The sequence below is a fragment of the Rhea americana genome, unplaced genomic scaffold (assembly GCF_003343005.1).
Source record: "Rhea americana isolate MKP2758 unplaced genomic scaffold, rheAme1 scaffold_37, whole genome shotgun sequence".
NCBI classification, from domain to species: domain Eukaryota; kingdom Metazoa; phylum Chordata; class Aves; order Rheiformes; family Rheidae; genus Rhea; species Rhea americana.
The window spans coordinates 3,857,532-3,878,899 of record NW_028186501.1 but is presented as its reverse complement, the minus strand read 5'-3'; positions in this window follow the sequence as shown (position 1 = coordinate 3,878,899).

The window sequence follows — 21,368 nt, the reverse complement described above, 5'->3', positions numbered from 1 at the left end:
CCCTTCTCCGAGCCCTTTCCCCCGAGCCTGCTTCGGGCAGGGTCGGTGCTGCGCTCAGCTCAGTCCTCGAAACCGGAGGCACAAAAGCGACGTCAGGGCGGCACGTCCTGCTCCGAGAAGCCCCTTTCCCTTCGACGCGCGCTCCGCAAACACAATAGCGCATTGACTGAGCCTCGAGCTCGCCAGGCTTCAATAAATCCTCAAAGTGCATGAAATTAAAATTGAAGCAAGGGACACGCAGAGTGTTAGTCTTTCTCAAAATACTAATTTAATAACTCTCCAAGAAGTACAGTGGTTTAGGAAAGGCAACCCAGATGGGAACATATAAAATAAAGCTATAAAGTTTCCTTCAAATGTATTTTAATCATTGTTAAATATTTACATTTAATAAGCACTAGTTTTTATTGCAAGAGAGATGTAATTACACTTATCATTCATGGAAAAATGGAGTTTTAATAGCCTGTACATTGATTTGCTAAGTTGAAATAGTGTCCTAAAAATATGTCGCTCTCTTTCCCCGAGGAATATATACCATATGTGAATGTAAAACAGATGAGGATTTTTTATCAGTGCACAAACTGTATCAACTATATTTCCTATAGTCTCTGTTATATTGAACATAAATCTTTATGGCTGGTGTTTTGCTAATTAGAAGGACCTTATCAGGCTTTTACAGCCCTTACTAATAAAGCTATTTATTTAGTAAACGCTACCTAACGGGACRGGTTGCAACACCTTGACACTGACGCTGTCGGCTGAGGTCGCGGCTGCCCGGGACAGCGCATTTCGTTAGGACCGGGGCGGACCCTGCAGCGCCCGGCGCGCGAGCCGTCCTCCCCGAGCCGGCGCTCTGCCGAGCCGGGTCCGAGCAGGAGGAAGGCGAAAGGTCGGTTAGATGCAACGAGTCGGAGAAAGTTGCCTCTCGTTTTTATATTACCGTAATTTATCCGCTCAGTGGGTTTTTCCTCTTCTTTTTTTTTTTTTTTTTTTTTTTTCCTCCTTAGCCTTCCCGCTCGCAGCACATGGGGTTCGAGCCGTCAGGAAGCGTTATGTCAGCTCTCCTTAGCCGGTACAACCCGCTCGCGGCGGCAGCCTTCCACTTCAATCAGGCACCGCATCCGTAGCACCGTCCCGGCAAGGAAGCTGCAGCCCTGCAACGGGGACGGATTCGATTTCCCCGAATCACCGTTTCAGCCGAATTGTTGCTAATTTTGCTGTCTTGAAACCTACGAGCATAAAACCACCTAATATTCTGGGGGAGAAGAAATAGCTGCGTGTAGCAAACACACGTGTAGTACGTTATAAATAAATATATTTATTTATTTATTTATATTTTATAAATGCCTGTTAGTGAAGGGAAGCTGCAGGGAAGCTGCAGTACCCGACCCCTTCGGAAACACCGTCCGGGCTCGGGCAGAAAGGCAGGAGCGGCGCTGGGAGCCCATGTCTGTTCTGCAGGCAGCCACGAAGGTCTCTGCCAGGCGTTATTTTATAGCACTGACTAATTAAAWTCTTCTCATTATATATAGAAATGACGGCTCTTCAGGTGAAGAGGGAAAGGCTCGGTGAAAGCGTTTCGGAGGGATTTGTTTTGTCATCTCACTTGTGAGCACCGCATTTTCCCGACAGCAGGATGCTGCTATAGAAATAGAAATGCAGAGGGAACACACAACTGCAGRGAAAAAGCGTAAGTCTTCAAAAAATAGCCGTATAAAATGGCCACTGGGATTCTCCGCCCCCCAGTTACAAAAGCCCCTCGGGTCGGGGACGGGTAAGCGAGGCGCGGAGCGGGTATTCCCGTCCCGTTACTTCTGCCCGCAGTAAGACACCAGCACGTGGCAACATTAAACCAAATGGTGCTCACTCCTGAACGAAGGTGAGTTGTGCCCGCTGCAGTTGTCCACATGTGCTAGCTATTACGGCCTTGTTTCGTCCGGACTGCAAGGGGGCTGTTGCAGCGAACTGAGGAACGGCTGCCAGGAAATGTCCTTTCCTAAATGACATAATTAGGGTATCGGGGAGCCTAGTGGAAGCAGATTAGGGGCATCGCCGCTGTCCTTGATGCAAGCAACAATTCAGAGCACATAAGCAAACACTTAGACTATGCAGATGATTTAATATTGATTAAACTCTGATACCTGAGACTACTTGGAAGGCAGGTACAGCATGTTGGAAGGAAAACAAAGCACACATTTTGCCTTCACRTTTTGCATTAGCTAAGAAATGTTTTCATTGACCTCACTGACTGAAATCAAGAAATCGAGCCATTATCCAAATTAAAGTTATTGGCCTGGCTAATTAAAATTACTGGACTGCCTGATAAAATCAAACGATGGACAGTTAAGTAAATTCAAAGCTACGCTTTCTGTTTGATTTAGGTGTCCTCGGTTCCTCCCGACATCGCCGAGCGGGTCTGGGTGCAAACGCAGGGGAGGGGAATCGCGGCCGGCCCCGCGCCCGCCGCGGCAGCTCCTGCAGCGCTCGGCTGCCGGCTGCCCGTCCCGCCGCGCGGCTCGGCGCTCTTCCCTGCCAGCACGGAGGCACGTGGATTTTTTTCACCAAACTCTTCTTCCCTACCTGTGTTTATCATTCCCCTCGGGCAAGAAAAACAACGTCTCCTCGTCTAGYCTGTGCGGAGTTTTAGGTGGTGCAAATCAGTGCTCTGCTGAAACCAAGAGGCCCTGTAAATATTCGGCCCTGCATTAACTCTAGTGTGTCCCGGCTGCAGGGGCGTCTGCTCGTACAACTGGGGTTACTTGCTTTAAGGGCTTAGAGGACGAGGACCTACGGCCCTGGCAGAGCTTTTAAGCCGAGCGTCTTTGCTGCCGTGAAGGAGCCACCGAGAGCCCTTCCTCCAGCCCGCGAGCTATCGCGGTCCCTAATTCAGGCTTCTTGTTTCGTCGTCTTGTGGATTTTTTTTCTTTCGGTCTTTTTTACCAAACGCATCTGAGGCACTTGTGATGGTATGGAAATGTAGGCAGGTATGGCACGATTCGCCGTCGTTTCTGTCTGCTTCCAGCGGGTGGAAACTCTGGCTCGCGTTCAACGCTCTTGGATGCCGTGGTGATATAAAAGCCTTGTAAAATGTGATTTGTTCTTGTTTTAAATGGGTGTAAGTGCACAATGAAAGATCAGTCTAAATAAAAGCGGATCACGGAGTAAGAAAGTCCTTGGCAGAACGTAAGACACGGGATACTTTTGGGTGCACTTAGAGGGCTGCCATGGGTTCGTAATCAGTAAACGTTTTCTGCCCCGGCGTCGCGCCTGTTCTCCCGGCCCCCCAACGAGGAGCGGCGAGCCGGGACGCCGGGGCGCTCCGGGACCCCACGCGGGCCGGCTCAYCGCCTCCGGGCGCCTTCCTCCTCTTCCTCGCGGCCGCGGAGCTTCCTTCCCCTGCGAACCGTCGCTTTGAATCGCATCTTTATCACGTTCCTGGACGCCAGCCATGTTCCTGCAGCTTCTTCACCCTTAATTTTACAAGGGGAGGGAAATGGAAAAGCAGCTGTAATAGCCTTGGCAGACGCAGTCTTACAGTAGCTCGGTAATTACAGTATCTCAGTAGCGAGAGGGCTGAAGCCCTTAGCTTGTGCTCTGGTAGTAGCCAAGCGGAGCTCTCCTAGGATTTATCCCGCGTTTCCTCCCGCGCGCTGCCTGCCGAGCGGTCTGGCRCCGGCGGGAGCGCACGCGAGGTTCCCCGAACGGGGGGCTACCCGTCGCGGTGCCTCTGTCACCGCRGCTCATCTCTAATGCCACCAACTATTGCAAAAGCTGGCTGCAAAATTCCAGATTAGTAATAAGGAGGAAAGAGGAGCCTGGTTTGGGAGCTGGCTGAGACGCGCTCCCTGCCCGCAGCAGAGCTTGGAGAAACTGCAAGAGACTTTGCAGGGAGAAAGAAGCGTCCTGCACCGGCTTTTCCCTCGTCGCTGGAGGGACTTGTGCGGCACGAGCCTGCTTTGGACCCCCGCTGCTCCCCATCTTCTCCCGATTGCTGGTGGGCTGCAGCAGCAAGCTGTGTGCCACCCTCTGCGTGCTCTAAAACTGCTCTAACCGAGCACAGTGAAACAGGATATAATCAGCAATGCTTAAAAAACAGCAGTAAGACACAAATAATACGCCGCGCGCTCCCCTAACTCCTCGCCTTTCTCGCACACCTCCTGTRGTACAACCCTTTCTCCCAATATGCTTCTGGTTCGCTCTATCRAGTTTATCTCCAGATACAAAGCACTGATATATCTGGCTGCTTTCCATTTATACCATATGCCATCCATCTTAATTGAACGCAGCAGCGTATCGATGGCTTATCTGACAGAGAGCTATTTAACACTTAAAGCCCTGGAACAGATTTGTTGTAAATAATCTATTAGCCTCCTCACCCCCTRGCTCCTCGCTCAGGCTTGGAAAGCTCGGAGGGGAGCACACTGGGGACGAAGGAGATGTGGGGGGGAAATAAAGTGAAAGAGAATTCTCTTGAGAGGAAAAAARTTGCATTAGCAGCATGAGGGGATTAATCATCAAGCACAGTAAGATCTGCCACTACAACCAGTGCAACCCTAAGCAGAGAAACCTGAAATCTCAGATCTTCTAAAGTTTCCGAGAGGAGCTTGTAGAAGGCGCAAACCACTTTTTTCTTCAGCTTGGTGACAGTAAGACTCAGCTGAAGCTTAATAGATGCTATTTGATGCCTCACTCCAGAGGATTCTTGATTCACTTTGCGTGCCTATGTGATTTTTTTGGCCCCTGTGTGCACTTACATAATGTTGAAGGACGCTCTGCAAGCAGGCTCTTGGAGGCGATGGCATCTGGAGCTTAACCAGGGCCTGTTTGCTCAGGCAGCGAAAGTTAGCGTTGGTTTGAGCACTTCAGTACACAGATCCAAGCAGGACTTACACAAAACAAATGGTCTGAACGAATGTAGCCTCATTTTAATGGATGATCGTTGCATCTGATCGCTGAACTCTTTAGTCAAACTTTCGCTACGTCAGGGAATTGCGATAYAAGCGCTGGCAGATCTGCTTGCAGGAAGAACAGTGCTGGGGCTGCTCTACTTTGCCTCTRCAATTTTTACTGAGCTTTTTTATTTTTAATTTCTCTGATATTTATTATTCTTAYGAGACGTGTTCAAAGCAGCAAATCAAAATATCCTTTTCTGGGGAAGTAAATCTCCCAAAGCTTAATTTATCATTTCGAAGTAATACAAAGCTTAAATTTGTCTTTGCTGGAGCTGCATACAAAGTATTCAAGCATAAATAAAGAAAACATAAATAAAGTGGGCCTGACTCTCTTTCACCGTGTTATTAAAATTCCATTGTTTGTTCTGCGGGAAAAGACCTCCCAAAATGACAGTGGTAATCTGGGCAAAGGGAAGATTGTTGCCAAAGGCTTCAGCTCTTAAMGGGGGGAAGCATTTTAAAAACTGCCAAGGAAAATATTTTCATTCATGAGTTCACCCAGCCTAAACATGCATCTAATCCTCCAAAACTGACAGTTCAAAAAGGCAACCACAGTGGAGACAGGCAAAGCGTTCAGTTCAAAGGCAGGAAAAAAAAGAAAAAAAAAAAAGAAAGGGCCGGGGGATTATCAGCATTATCACTTTATCACGAAATGACCATCAGCTTTGGAAGCCAAGCGCTCCACCTCCCCTTCCCAAGGCGAGCGCCTTGTTCCTCCTTGCACCACTAAAAGGGCAGCAAATCCGTCCTCAGCGGCTGCCGACGGCGAGGAGGGGAGYCAGCAGAGCGGCTAGGGCTGCTCGTTTTGTAAAATGGAAGGATGCACAGAAACTGAAGGGAATTGCCCCGAACCTGCAGGAYGCAGGAGAACGGGAGTAAATCAGAGATGCCAGATGGAGCCTCTCGTCGAGGCACGTGGCCTGTTCCGGAAATACTCAYAACAAAAGCTAAAAGACAAAAAAATCCACACTAACTAGATATACAAACCTTTGATCATTTAATAAAGGGAACTGCCCCGACTCCATTTCACAGAGGCGGAGATTAGGGAATGCAAAACGTCTTGCCCACGGCTGTGTGAGAGGGCAATAGCAGAGCTGGGAGCGGAGGAACCAGACCTCTGAAAAAATCTCCAGCAAGTTTAAGGCCAATCCCTGGGAATCATCAACCTTCGCAGCCACCTCCCAGGGAGACGGCGCTGTCTTTTTTGCCTTGTTTCCCACAAATATTAAGGAGACTTCCCAAGGCTGTGTGGAAGCTACCGCCCCCCCTCCTCATTGACCAACCTATTTCTCATTCTTTTATCAAATATGGTCAAGATCCAGCAGATCTGACAAAACTGTTGAGACCTCAGTGACGCTCAGTTCCTACCAATTCTGCAAAAATGCACATGCAGATCTAGGAGAGACTTTACACCATTAGGAAAGGCTGAAGTGGGAGTTCAGCTGTTATAAGACACCAGAAATCTGCATGAGCCTTTTATGAATAYCCCAGCTGGTGAGCAAACCTCATCTGAAGTTAGGCACAGAGCAACCCAACCAAGAGAGACAACAACCGATTTCAGAAATCCCATTGCCCCCAGATTTATTTGGAATATCTATAAAAGGACCAGCCAGGTCAAAATGTTTCTCTGATTTTTTCTCTGCCTTCAGTTTCAGCCTCCTCRTAATGTGGCAATGCCTAACGACGCCTGCACTCCTTGCAAAGACACATGGGATGGGGGACTTGAGGGAAAGAACCACCAATTTTCAGCACTTCTGTCCCCCCACGGCCACTTCCCCATGGCTCAGGAGCCAGACAGTTGCAGTTTTGCTGCAGGAGAGGCTCACCGAGAGCATGCAGCAGGGCTCAGCTGCCAAAGCCCCGTTTTCCTTCCTTGAGGCCTCACCATGGTTTCTCCAGGGCTTTGGTCCTCAGGCTTCTCATGCTCAGCAGCCAGTAGAGGGGGCGTAAGAGCTGGTCGTTTCCTTTACCAACAAAATCTTTCCATTTCTGGCTTGTAAAACAGATCATAGCAACAAAAACAGCTCCCTGATGAGCTTAGAAAGCAAAAGAATTTGCTCAGCATTGATGGGTCTCCCAAACGTGCTTTTCAAGTTTAGGGCTGGGTTACCTGCATGCCAGAAGGCAAGTGCTGCTGCAAAGCAAAGAGCATGCGCATCTGAGAGCATCTCCGGCGGTGTGCACGCAGCCAACTCTGGATTTTTTTTTTTTTTTTTTTTTGGCCTCTATCTTTAGATGAAGCTTTCCTAAAAATCCTTCCCAAGTTTAAACCACAACACTGTGTGCTTTAAATATTGCCAAACATGCAAAAGTCTGACAGGAACCCGCAAAACAACGGCCGAGCAGAAGCTGAAACTCCATTCTGCGTCCAGCTGCCGGACTGCCGCTGTTCCAGCAATAAGGGAAGAAGAACCTGGGCAGGATCTTTGGAGGACTCCCCGTGCTCCCAGGAATGCCCGTGGCGCAGGGTGCTGAGCGCTCAGGGCCGTTCCTCCCCTCCCACAGCTCCGTGGCATCWTTCCTGCATGGGAGCTGTGTGGGGACAGAGCAAATCAGCACCTTGGAAAGGCAGAGGTGTCTCTCCTGCAAGTCCCAAGAAAAAGCTCTTTGCTCCAACGGAGGATGCTGAGACTTCAAGTTAAGCTGAACACCAGTGCACATCCTCAATCTTTTGCAAACGTGCGCAGGGTGAGTTGTCAGAGCTGCTCCCATGCAGCTCAGTCCTGTGCTCCAGAACTCAAGGAGAGCTTCGTGCTGACTGTGACAACCCAACAGCTCCACGCAAAGCTAAGGTGCCCTCACGAAAGCACGTGCCTTCACACAAAACCACCTTGCCCTGGTAAAAGGTCATCTTCAGTGCTGAATCCCAACCCACCTATCTGTCTGTTTTGCCTGTAAAAAAAAGCCCACATCAAGCCGCGAACACTTAGCAGCTCAGTTCCCAGCTGCATTTTCTTTCATGTTCCTTAAAGTATTATATTAAAAAGTGAGCTTAACATAGGCAATTAATTTCCTCCTCAGGAAGTCTTGGGTTTCATCTGTTTTATTTGCATATATTGGTAATCATTTATTCAAGGAAAAGCAAAGGTTGATGAAAAAGGCCATTAACTGCAGTACTGTGTGCAAGAGCCTCAGCTGACCGGAGCAGCGGCTCCGCGGGGCCCTGAGCAAGCCGGTGCATGGGCTGCTCTGCCCTGCTCCAGCAAAAGAACCGTGGGAGCTTKACAAGAGCCAGGGGCATCATTGCATTATTTGCCAAATGTTTATTTTGTTTAAAAACATAACTGAAATATCCTGCTAAATGCTGTCAGGCAGCTCCARTCTGTAACAACAGCACACGCGCAAGCTCCCTTTGGGAAGCTGCTGGCCAGCAGCACCCATGTCCTGCTGGAAGCATCGTCTGCTCCAGGAGGAGGAGCACCAGCTGTGGCCTCTCCAAAATCGCTCCCTGAGGTACCTACCGCAAGCCAGCAGCTTCCAGGATCCTTGAGGCTCTCAGTACACACACCCTCAGCTCGTAGCTGGAACAAGCAAGCGTTTCACCTGCTCTGCTTGGGGAAAGAAGCATCTTATCCCAGCATGACACTCACTGCGCTACTGTTCAGCAGGCATGCACAAAACACACACGTTACTCCCCAGCTCAAGACCTTAAGTATCTCTTTATGCAACCACTGGGGGGTTTTTTGCTAAGTTAATTCAGATGACAACAGGATTAGCCACTGCAGAGCTCCTTAACCATGCACTCGCAGTTTCATGATGGGCAAATGCTGGGCTGCTGCTTGGTAGGAGCCCTGTTCTCACCTGTCACATTTGATACATATGAATGCTTTTTTGACCTCCTTTATGCTGTACCCATTTATTATGATAGTGTCAGATTATCTGTTGCCTAAGACGAGTTGTAACAAGGGAATATTTAGATGAGCAACCCACATAACAACGCTGGAAGTGCTGCATGGTTTGGCAAACTCTAGGGCGTGCTTATACTGAAGGATAACAGAAGATACACAGATGGGAGCATAGCACCATCCACTCAATCTTGGTTGGAGTCACTTCAGTACAGATCTTGTAAACKGAGGTCAATATTACTGCTTCTGTACTAATTCTTTCTGCACATAGGCTTGTACTTACCAACATTTTGCAGATCAAATGTTACTAACCATTTTTTTCAAACAATATAAGCAACCGGATTTTCTGCCATTTAGGAGAAAAATACGTAGTAATTGAGATACTTTGCTTCCTTCATACTCCTTGACTAAACATTTCTACATCATTCAACAGAAAATCAGAATTGTCTGTTCACATCTTTGAAAAGACACATAGAATAAGTGAGCAGCATGTGTACACATTAGAAGTCCTTAGACCTGGCTTGAATTTGTAGATTTTCCCAAGACTTCATATTAATTTGGGTGAATTGCTTAATTTGTCTCAGCCTCCATTTCCYGTTGTAAAAGACTTTTCCTTCAGCTTTTTTCAGTTTAGGTAYAGAAGACAGCAGAAACAATCTCTCCTGGCATATTTTGGCAATGCATACATGGTGGAGCTTTACTTGAGCAGTGTTATCGTAATACAAATCATAATGATTGTAACATGATGTCATTAAGTAAGTTGCAAACTTCTTTTCTGTCAAATCTGATTTTATTGCCTATTAAACACCGTAAGACATTAGGGTGGCCCCACATGTGTTGGGACCCATGCTGTGTGCCTTTCTCTCCTTCCCATACGTGCATCTCTCTTGCCAACCACCTCGCAGCWTGGACATCATTTTACTGGGCTTACGGTGCAGCCAGGGGTCAGCAGTAGCACAACAGGGCTTCTGAGGATACCAGTTYTGAGTGTAAGTACAAAGTCCATCTCAGATCCTTTGTAAACTTTGCCCCTTGCCACAGGAATCCAATTCGTAYAGGAGAAACTGCTATTAATGTTCTCTTTTCCAGGTCTCCTTGTCTCCACTTTCCTGACCCAATGAGAAGTTTTGGTGTGAACAGAGATAACTAGAGAGAGCTAAGGTATGAGAAATCTTGAGGTGGACACTGCTACAACCCCAGGACTGCTCGTCTCTCCAGTACCTTTTAAACGACCATAACCCTTAAAAAGGGCTGTGGCTTTCCAAAGTGAAATAAGAACATTTGGCATCTGATTATTCTTAGTATGTCTCTCCAGCTCTTATGAAATAACTAGTCACTTGAAGAATTTGTTACTTGCTCAGCCTCTCCAGTAGTCTTTAGTGTTTAGTGCTGAAATGGGAATTGAGCACTGGCAATACGCAGAAGATCATTATGAGAACCGCTGCTGAAAGCATGCCCAAGTTCCCACTCCGGCTGGCCATCACTTTTACGTCATCACAAAACTGTGCTGAAATCTAGGAAGTCCTAAAAGCAGCAAGTTTTGCGGGGCTTGAAACATTTTTCCCCATGTAACTAGTGAGGTTGTTTATTGTCTGGGCAAAACACAAAACCCTTCTAACTCAGGGGTTAGTCACAAGGACCTTCAGCCAGACACCCTGGAGCTGCTGGCYGCAGGCGTTCTGTTTCTAAAATCCACTGTACGGCTATGAACATCCAGGAGTGCCTTGCCTATTGCTTTAGGCAGTTCATGACCGAGGCATCCCATCCCTTTCAGCCACTGCTGTGATGAAAGACAATTAGAGCTGAAGAAGACCTTTCCATGACTGATTGGGGCATTGCTGCTCTGCAGCACATCACACCTGATGGTTCCCCAGGTGCCACCATCGGTAGCAGTATCAGGCAGCCAGGATTTGGGACTGACATGGGGACAGCAGTTTTCAGACAAATTAAAAATCACCTAACTCTGAAGTGCCTACACAGGCTTCTATCACGGCAAGCTGTTTTCCAAGAAGTAGAGAAGGCAATGCACTGTGGTTTTTTGGTGCTGATTTATTTCAATAAATGGACAGGAACTGCTCCCATAACGCAAAAGTAATTACTTTTGAGGGATATTTCTTACACCCACAAAGTTGAAAGAAATGAAAAATGCTCCATTTTTGGAGGTGTATTCCAGAAAAGTGAGCTGAATATTTTCAAGTTTTTGTGGGGCTTGGGCTTTGGACTCTTTTCACTACAAATATACAAATACTTCTGAGAATGACATTTTTTTCCATGAAAAAAAAGAATTCTAAATTAAAAATTCAGATTAAATGCAGCTGCAAGAAAGCAACAGAGTAGGAGATGACAACAGGTTAATGCCAGACTGGTTCCTTTCCCTTCTCCATCCTGGGCATCACCTTCTGCCCCTATCAGCTGGAGGCTGCAGCATGAAGTAGACGGATTCCTCCCTAAAAGTACCTTCATCCTCACTTGTACCACCCAGAAAGCACAGGTATCGCAGTGGAGGCTTGCAAGGACACCCAGGCTGCAGCTCAGTTGCTCAGTAAAGGACTGCAGGGCTAAGTCTAATCCAGACAGCTTACCCCAAACCTCTTTAGCTCTTCTGCTAAGCAGAAGTCTATAGGCTAGGCTATTAAAATAAATGAGAAATCACCATCAGTCCCAGCATGAGCAGGATTTGCCCAGGTCTGAATGACATGAAGATGGAGATAAAATACAGTCATCTATACGAAAGTGAGGCTGCTTAAACAGTGATTTTGCTGGTGGTGTCCATTCATTCCTCTACTTTCTAATATACTGCTTTTCTTTTCTCGCAGGATAAGCACAGATCTAGGCAATTAACATCAAACTCCTTCCCCAAACCTGACACTGGCAATTATTGCAAATTACAAGACTTGACAGGAGTCTGAAGAAGTGGCACTTAAATCCACTATAGCATTATGTCTTTTTCTTCCTTAATCCCTTTCTTAAAAGCAGAAAAATGATATAGCACTCTAAGTCGAAACGAGCGACTGAAAATATAACGCTAAAAAATAAAAACATAGACATCCATATCATTTTACTTTGCTGGCAAACAGGATCACAATTACGCATACTTTGAATTTTCTGATGGCCCCATCAGTTCTCTGCATGCAGGTGCCTGGTTCCCATGCTTGAATCCCGCCAGTGGAGCCCATGGAGGCAGGAGATGCCGAGACTTGCAGGTAATCTATACCGCCCAGAGAACTGCAGATTTGAAGATGGGGCTGAATCACTCATCTCCATTCCTGCAGGACCAGGTTTCCAACTCAGGTGCTTTCTGTGCCACTTTCTCCTCATCATGGTCATCAAAGGCAACGTAACATGGAAACCAAGAGGCAATGCAACAGCAAACAAAGCTGTGACCAGGGCAGCCATGGGCCATCCTGGCGAGCTCACTGTCTTATTCCTTAGATATTCCTTAAAATTTCATATCAATATGCTGTAAAAATTCCCGCAGTTCATCAGCGGGGCGTGCAGGGAAAGCCGGGTGACGCCAGCCTTGCGCAGGGTCACCCCAGGTGGCCCCGGACTCATCGCCCATGGCTTTTGCGCCTGAGCACCACAATACTGGGGTACTATTACAGCAGCAAATTGGCCCATTAAGCCTTAGGAATAATAATTGCTGTTGGTAATTACCTCTAATCCACTAATGAGCCATTGTTTGCTGTGCACATTAAGCATAAGCTTAATGACGTGAAAAAGGCAAAATAGACTTGCCCCAAAACTGCTAAACCATCTTAATTGAACAGATGCTTGCTTAGCACCTGTATTGTCATGCGGATTCATGGAGAACTGTTTTAATTGCAAGACAATCTTCAGCGGATCATGTTTCCTTCACCCTGGGGTAGGTTCAGAAGTCACAAATAGGAATTGATTAATTTGGTTGCATTAGTACTTAGGTTTATCCCTTGCAGTGTGGCTTTTCCTCCAAGTTGAACAAGATACATAGGACACGGACCAATAGCAGTGGAAAAACTCGGCAGCAATARTAGGAGAGTATTAAAATCCCCTAATAGGAACAGCAAAATTGAAACCAAGTGTTGTACAATTTAATTTCTGTCCTGTATGAGTTATATTCTTATTAAGTAAAAGAAATGTTAAATGAAATGTATAAATTATTGTAACAGCAGTTGTGTAAAACAGAGTTTTGCTTTGTAAACTTTTGAATGCCAAGATTGATGGCTTTCATGACTTTCCCAAGATCTTGCAAATTTGGCTGAGGTTACTATTTTTGAAAAATTTAGTCAGTGAATTTATTACTTACACWGAAAAATCAGTGCAGTTCATTACCAATACAAAAAATTGCAAACATGTTACGAATTAGGTGAAAACAGCTTTCCCTAGAAAAATGGTGCATTTATGCTGTTTAAACATGACCTTTTCTTGTGGAAAACCACAACAAATTCAAGGTCAAAATGCAATACTCCTTATTCTGCACAAAAGCACTAAAAATTACTCTATCAGCACAGGACAGATGGCATTTACCCTCCCTCCCCAAATACATATGTCAAAATTAAATGCTGCAGTTTTACTCCAAATAYCAAAAGTGAACACTGCAGTTTTCCTTCAAATGACATGTCACTGAGGGTATTGCTCTTGAGGAAAGCTTTCATAATTTTACCTGTAGCAATTTCGTAACTCTTYTATGCGTAGCTTTGAAACCCCAGTAACAGAAAGATTATATACGTCTAAGGAGGGCTGTCCCCTATGGAGGCTGCATCAGTTCTTGCGTGGGCAGCACCACTTACTAAGCATCCTACAGAGGATTAAACGCTCAAATAATACAAATTCATCTTCTTTCACCAAACTGAGCCCATGTGGCAGGTCCACGGCTRGAGCATTTGTCCCAGAAATGGACCTGGATTCTCCCATTTCTCCCCTTGGCTCTGGCCACTGTACACCTACAGTTTCCAGCCTTCGCTCTGCCAGCGCTTCCTCCTCTTCCTCATGCAGGAATGTTTCCTCCAGGGAGGTCAGCAGAGAACAACAGTCGAGAGCAGAGATGCAGCACCTGCCTCTTCCTCATCCTGTAGCCTCGGCTGGAAACAGCATCCCATCGCTTCCTGTGCAGCCTCGGCCGGGCTGAGGTCTTCAAGACTGTTTTTCTTTGAACCAAAGGCCAGGTCCTCAGCTGGTGCAAGGGGCATCGCATCGGCAAAGCCAGCCCATAACTGGGATAATAATCATAGAACCGGGTTTGTTAGGGTGAAAAATGGGTTCTTCGGGCAGATACTGTACTACCTGTGAAAATCACTGCTCTGCTYCTAGTGTTGCTGTCCCCAAGCCTCTTCAATGACTCGGACGTGGTGAAAGGAAAATTAAAAAAAGCAGCCCATGAAAACGTGCTTTCTGAGCTGAAGTGCTCAGCGCCTGGTCCTAGCCAGGCAGGTCTCCCCCAGGGCAGCACTTAGCCGCCTCCCTCACAGCATCCCCCAGGAGGTCGCGTTTGGTGTGAAAGCCAACTCCAGCCCGTAAACCGACAGCTCATTTGTCTGTATGTATCTGAAGAGGGCCTATAAAAAGCCCAGCAACCCTCACCGTCTCCAGTGTTGAAATCTGAGGAGCCAAAATCTGAATCCAAATCCCTTGACACTCTACTATATTCATGATCTCTCAGAGAATGGCCAGTGCTTGACAGCATCATTCTTTAAATTTTCTCCATTTCCCATTCCTTTCAAGGAGGATTTTTCTTTCTTCACTTCCAAAGCGTTCAGACCACATGGGGACCTGGACACATTAAACCACAAGAGCACGTAGCCCATGGGAAGCGCGTTGAGCTCTTCACCAAATCACCCCAGCAGGAGGTGTTTGGGGGTTGCCCTTATTGCCCTTTAAACATGAGGTAGCAACTAGAAAAAAAAAAATAAATAAAAAAAAAAGAGGTTCCCGGCAGAAGGGCAGCCTGGAAATAAGACGTTCTCTGTTGAGTACCCAGTGCATGAGTTTGGACACTGCGGGCATTTTCTTATGAGGATTATAAAACATGCTGCTTACAGTCATATAAAATAGGAAAAAATGCTGGGTTTTGCCCCRCCTTTGGGAATCACTTGCTGCAGATTCTCTCTGACACAGTCAGGGACTCAATCTACCAGCTTTGAACTGTATCTTYTTTCCCAGATTCATTCAAGGATCCTGGACTTGATTCCTGCTCCAAGAMTAATCGCCATTAAACCGAGGAATCTCAGAGGAGCACGTGAAATAAAGGACTTTTTGGTAGCAGGGAGTGAAGGAAAAAAATATTTCTAAAGCTATGTTTGCGGCATCTGGCTCATCCCTAGGGCCGGGAGCAGAGAGAGCTCGGTGCGAAGAAGGGAGGGGGCCGAGCCGCCTCGACGAGCGGCGTTTCTGTGAGCCTTTCAGCCCCCCGGCTCCCACCGCTCCCTCGCCTGCACCTCGGCAGAGCTCCCGTGCGTAAACCTGACGTCAGACCTCAGCGAGCTCCGAACTGAACTGAAAAACCAACTTACACATCTCTCTYCCTTAAATTCCTTCCAAATCCCCAGCTAAGTGCTAAATATTCCAGGCTAGAAAATTTCACTCAACTGTTATTTATCTGACAAACATTTTGATGCAAAATGTATCCTGCGATCGTGGAACCTTCTCATCTCATTAAAACATTCCACGCGGTCATAAATCTGYCTGGTAGGGACTAATTTATGTCTGAGCAAATGATTTCTCTTTTTTTWTATATAATATAAATGTTTAGATTGCAACGCTCTCCCCTCTCTGGAGATTCTGTATCTACAGTCATGGGAACAGCAATCTCACTAACACATTTTCTTGTATACTACTTTTACTGTACCTTGCTCCCCAGGCCACTGGGCTCTTCAGGCCTTCGTGACCGCTTTCCAGACCACACCTACATCCGACAGCAGACAGACATCACTACAACAAAGATCACATTTACGGAGCTTGCCAAGCGAAGGAATGCTTTTTGCTCAACTGTCTGGAAAGGCAATTGTGCCCTTTCCTAGAAACTGGGAGAAGGAAGTTGAAACGGAAAGAGTGGCTCAAGATTTTTGGAGGAAAGCGCCAGCCAAAGCAAGCTCACACGATAATTTCTGCATGAAGCTCATGCCGTCTATCAAACTTCTGCACRAGTCCTTGCTGGCGACCGTGACCGCTCTGGCTACAGAAGAGCACAGTAGATTTTAGATGTGAACTAGCGTAGATACGGCAATGCCGTTCAGCTCCCAAAGCGGAGCTGGGGGAGATATTCTTTCCGGACTGATGCAAAACCTCTCATGTACCTAAAGATACCTTCTCTCACGCATTTTTCCTGCCATACTCAGCCTTGCTTCAGCCTCATGTCCCCCAGGTGCAAGGTCTCCTCTAGACCCTGTTACATGCGATTGCTGCTGCCTTAGATCTTGTTCTCCCTGCCCACGACGCAGAGACGGCAGCGGGACTTCTCCACCACCCACCAGCCGTTCCAGCACGGCGCTGTTTTGGTACTAACAAAGAGGCTATTTTCTCTGACAACAGATCACAACCTCCTTTTCCCTTTCCGAGGAGATTTCCCAGCTAATAATACTTAACTACGAACAGAAAATTGTGTGGGATTATCAAGGATTTTTAATTCATTAATTTGGATACTTTTTATGTGCAGAATCACCATGTGTTCAAGCCGTGACTGAGCTAGAACCACACAAATATTACACACCGCCTTGTTAATGCCAGCAAAGCCCTTTTTATTGCATAATTCTGCAGCCTGTCTGTAGTTTTTATTTCATTAATTTTCATCCTGATAATTGGAAGCAGCTTCTCCCCATGCTTTTTTAAGGTTTAATGAGCTACATAACTTCATGCCTCCCACTGAGGGGCTGCAGATCGCTTTGCACTCTAGAGAACTGCAACACCTTTCCCCACTTCACTTTTACTCTCCAGAAAYGTGAGACAATTGTCTTTGTCTTTGTCTTTGCCTTTGTCTGGTTGTTGTCCTTCAGCGGAGGGGCCCGGGCATTCAGGCACACGAGTGCACGTGTCAGACACGTTGGTGTGACAGAGAAACTACGTATTGCTCAGATGTCGGAGGCGGGAACGATTCCACACCGTGGGGACAGCAGATGCGGTCTTGGAGCGAAGCTAGRAGACCTAGATTCCTCTACTTAAACGTAAAAACCAGCTCTGCCTCGGGAGTGACACCACAGGCCTCGCTAAGAGACTCGCCAAGTTACCGGACGTGACACTAAAATCTTGCGTGTTGCTTGGATACTGCTTTTTGCAAAGCAGTAATTTCTGCATCACCTAGAGAAATGTCAGAGAAGGCAGTCGGCAAGGATGGAAGTGGAAGCAAAGTTTGCCTTTCTAATTATATGCTTATGAAGGAAGATTAAAGAGTTAAGTATGAATACTGGGAATTAAGGATTAGAAGAGGTAAGAGGAAAACACCTTGCTCTGCAGTGCGTTTGTGCCGGTGCCCAGGGGACACACGATCCCATTCCCCGGGCATCTCCTCTTGGTTTATAACGCGGTGGGCAACCACAGCTCAGGGGCTTTGGAAAGATTTTCCTCATGTTGGCACTCTTCACCAGCTTTGTGGCCAGTCTGCAGCCAGCTCGGCCCTTCTCCAGCAGCTCTTGCAGCACGTGATGCCCCTGGCTGGAGCGGGAAGGACAGGCAATCTCAAACGTCCTTGTGCACTCGCTTCGGTCAACTCTCTCTCTTCCTTGAATAACGAAATCTCAAGCCGGTCTGGGGATCCTGGAAGTCTTCAGGTCGTGGCCAGAACCATAAAGGAAGCAGCAGAGTTAGGAGCCCACAGTTGTGTCCGCTGGACGAGTGCTGGCTCTGTAATAAACCTGTCTGAGCACACTGACTGCGTTATCACAGCCACTCTTGGAAGAACCTAGTGGAAGAAGATAGTTGTGTTRCATTTTAAAATCCTTAGGAGCAGATACAAATCCCTATCTTCTTTCAATTTCCAGTGCTAAAGAGGGAGGACTCACACTTTTCAACCATCTTTAATGTGAGTTGTATTTGCTATGATTCTCTAACTTCTGCAAGGCCTCCAACACCAATGAAAGAAAAATAACTAGAAGATTAGTTGGTTTGGAAAATTTGGGGAATGGAAATATCATTTGGTAGGTAAAGACAATTTTAAGAAACTTTCAGATAGTTTCATTCATGGACTGACCATTTTTGTACCATCCTTGATGAATCAGTCTCTATAAGAAGACACAGAGGGGTCACGGGGAGCCACGCGCTCTCCCACGTGGGTGCGTACAGAGCTTGCCGCGAGCAAGTCAAGGCTACTCCCGTGTCTGGACGGCCAAAGGACAGCGAACGGGCGAGTGCCGCGTCCTCGAGCGGTGGTGACTCGGCAAAGGTGGCTTCAGTAAGAAGAGGGCTAAGCGGGGTCCGAAACGCGAAGCCCTCGAGAGCCTTCCTCAGGGCGTTATTTCCAACGGCTCCAAGCCCCCCGAGATAAGTGGAGACCCTACCAAAATAACCCAGGCAGCCGCCGATATTCAGGCGTGTAAAATGGCATGCAGACTCCACCAAGTTTGTTCAGCTCGTCTTTAATGTGTTTACAATGCAAATTAAAAAGCAATCAYAGCCTTGCTGGCTTTTAAGGGTGAATCGCTCCGCACAAGGGAGAGACCGTTCGCACCAGGATTTTCCCTCCTGAAAGCACGTTTGTGAAGCAAAGCGCTGAGTGACCTAGAAAAGCACACAATAAACAAGAATGCTGTCCATACAGGAGCGCGGCGCTGCACCGCGGCCCGTACCTGGGTATGGATCGCCTTGAATAGGAAGCTATTTACTTATTTCTGTACATAATTCCACCTAAGATGAGTCAACAGGCAGGGTAAATAAGCGCTTTCTTACCATTTGTCACCCGAAAGAACTGCCTCAAAAGCTGTCAGCGGGATCTGGAAAGCAAACGGGGCCGTGCACGGGAAAATGAAAGCCCCCGCGCTTCGTGCGTGCTCGGCTCGCACGCGGCTGTCGTCCCTCGTCCTCGAGCTTACAGCCGGCCGCGGGCCCCGGCGCTGCGGGGGGTCTCGCAGCGCCCGGCTCCGGGAGGCTGCCCGAGGGCGTCTTCCCACCCTCCTCCTCCTCCTCGTCTCCTCCGCATGCTTTCCTCCCTCGGCCCTCGCTGGAGACGCGGGGTGAGGCCGCGGAGCCCGAGTGCGACGAGTTGCTCTGGCCCGTCAGCCCCGGGCTCCTTGCRGAAAATCCCCTCCCGCACGTTGCAAAACGCAACGGAGGCCGTGACGGGCAGGCAAATATACCGAAATAAAGCGGCGAGCTTGAAAATTCTCGCTTTTTCATGCTAATGACCATCACCGCAGGACGCACAGCCGAGATTTTGCGATCTTCCTGCAGGAAGCTAAATGCTGCAGGGGAACGACGGGATTTAAAACCCGCCTGGAACCGGAGGGGGTTGAATGTCCGCAGCCGCATCGCGGAAGGAACAGTAGCGACATCCGAGGCATCTCCGCACCCTTGTTTAATTTAGATTTTATATTTCTTAAAAAAAATAATAACAAAATAAGATCTCAGCCCACAAGCTCAGYGCTTTTGGATTAATAACAAATACTTGTCAGCAAACAGTACATTAGCTGGCTCTTGGCAGTTAATCAAAACACATCACGGACTCGTGTTTGCAGAGAGAGGGAAGGGCAGGACGCGCGCTATAACGGGTAGCAACTCATTCTCTGGCCCATAGAAATGGGCTAAAAGCCTCCGAGAAACTATTGCGTGAATAACAGCGAGGAAATATTTCTTCGGTTAGTCGAGATGGTTTATGGGCTGTGATTAATGAGCCTTCCGCCCCGCTCCTTTGCAGTAGCAGCGGCGGCACCCACCCAAGCAGGGTTCCCGCCCGCGCCGAGGTGCCGCCTCCGCCCCGRCATCGGCGAGGGTTTCGCACCGCGCGGCTGGTCCGTATCGTAGCCTGAAACATCTTGCTCAGCTTAAGATAACTGTATACTTACAGCGGAAAAGCCTGCCAAAAGCCAAAGCCGAAAGAGGTTAGAGTAACGCCACGCAGCGCGGAGGCGAGGAGCGGGTAACCGGGACCGTCGGAGCACACCGGGGCCGAAAAGCTTCCTTGCAGCGAGTCGAACTGTTTATGAGCTTTATCCAGCAATGACGCCCCGGCGCCAGCTCTGCAGTGGGATGTGGCTGTAATTCTGGCAAAGAACCACGCCAAAAGTGACCGCTTTGAAGAAAGGGAGGTGTAAATGTTTTCCAGGCTCGAGGAGCATTTGGAGGACRGAGAGCTGCATTAGCTGCCGCACCTTGACCAGGGCCAGCTGTCGGTCAGCAGGCTCGAAGACCGCAACAAGAATAACCACAGAAACAAGAAAACACAACGGATGGCGATGGTGGTACAGAAGATGCTCYGGCCCCTGCAGAAGCGCACAAGGAAGGGCTCACGGGGAGCGCAGGGAAGCTGCTGGCGGTGCGCGATGGGTGTCGACACCTGGATGCCACCGTCTCGCTGAGCAATTTGCGGAGCATCTCTGGGCACGTTGCACCCCCAGCTGCCTACTTATTTCCTTGTTCCTTTTTTTCCATTTTCTTAATCTGATAGCTGTCATTCACACYGTGGTTTGAAAATTAATAGAACTTAATATGACAGTTTATTTTGTGATACTGTTGTATGTTACCACCTGAAATAAAGGTCAGGACACCCTGAAATGTCTGACTCACTCTCTTCAAACACCTGGTGGCCAGATGCTCTTGACCAGCATCTCCTTGACACCATAACAAGTTGGCTACTGCCCCGTTTCTAGAAAACCCCCTCGCACTCCGGAGGGACGAGCTGACATTCAGGCAGCCAGRGACTCCGCAGTAGCTGCAAACCTGGAGTGCTGCTTAAAGACCAAATTACAGTTTTTACACAATATTTTGGCTCCCTCTAAGCACCGAAGGGRAAAAGCTGACCCTGGTTACTCCTTCCGGAGAGCATTTTTCCCCACCTCGTTATCCAGGAGAAATGCACGTGTAACACACTGTATTCACCCCGAAAGGGAAATCCGTCCGGGCGCGTTTCACGCCGCTCCTCCCCGAGCTCAGCCTCACCGGTTTTGCAGAGGAAAAAAGAAAACGTACGCGCGTGTGTCCGTGCGTCCCACGCCGTCCTCCCGGGGCGCTGGGAAAGGGAGCGGAGCCTGGAGCATGGCTAAAGCTTTTCCCCTGCTACTCCCCAAAACCAAATCACTTGGCAAGAAGGTTTAATCCCTCCGTGTTCAGTGCAMTTTCCTAAACTGCAAAACTACTGTATTTCTCGATAGAAATCAAGACTTCACCCTTGGGAAGCCAGGTCTTGGGGACACTTTTRAAGATAAAAAGATAAAAAGAGGGGGCAGAGGAATGTGCTGAAATCTCAGCCCTGATTTCCAGGAAATAACTCTGGCTGGTGGCTTGGATGGCTTGAAGTGCAGCAGCAAGGACAACCCTTGCTTTTTCTAGCCTTGGCAGAAAGCTACGTGCTGGATTGGAAAAGTCTTCCTAGCAAAACATTTTTTTTTTTTTTGAAATGAGTGTGTTCATGCAAAAACAACTGCAATTTGATGAAATAGAATTTTCCAGCCGACCT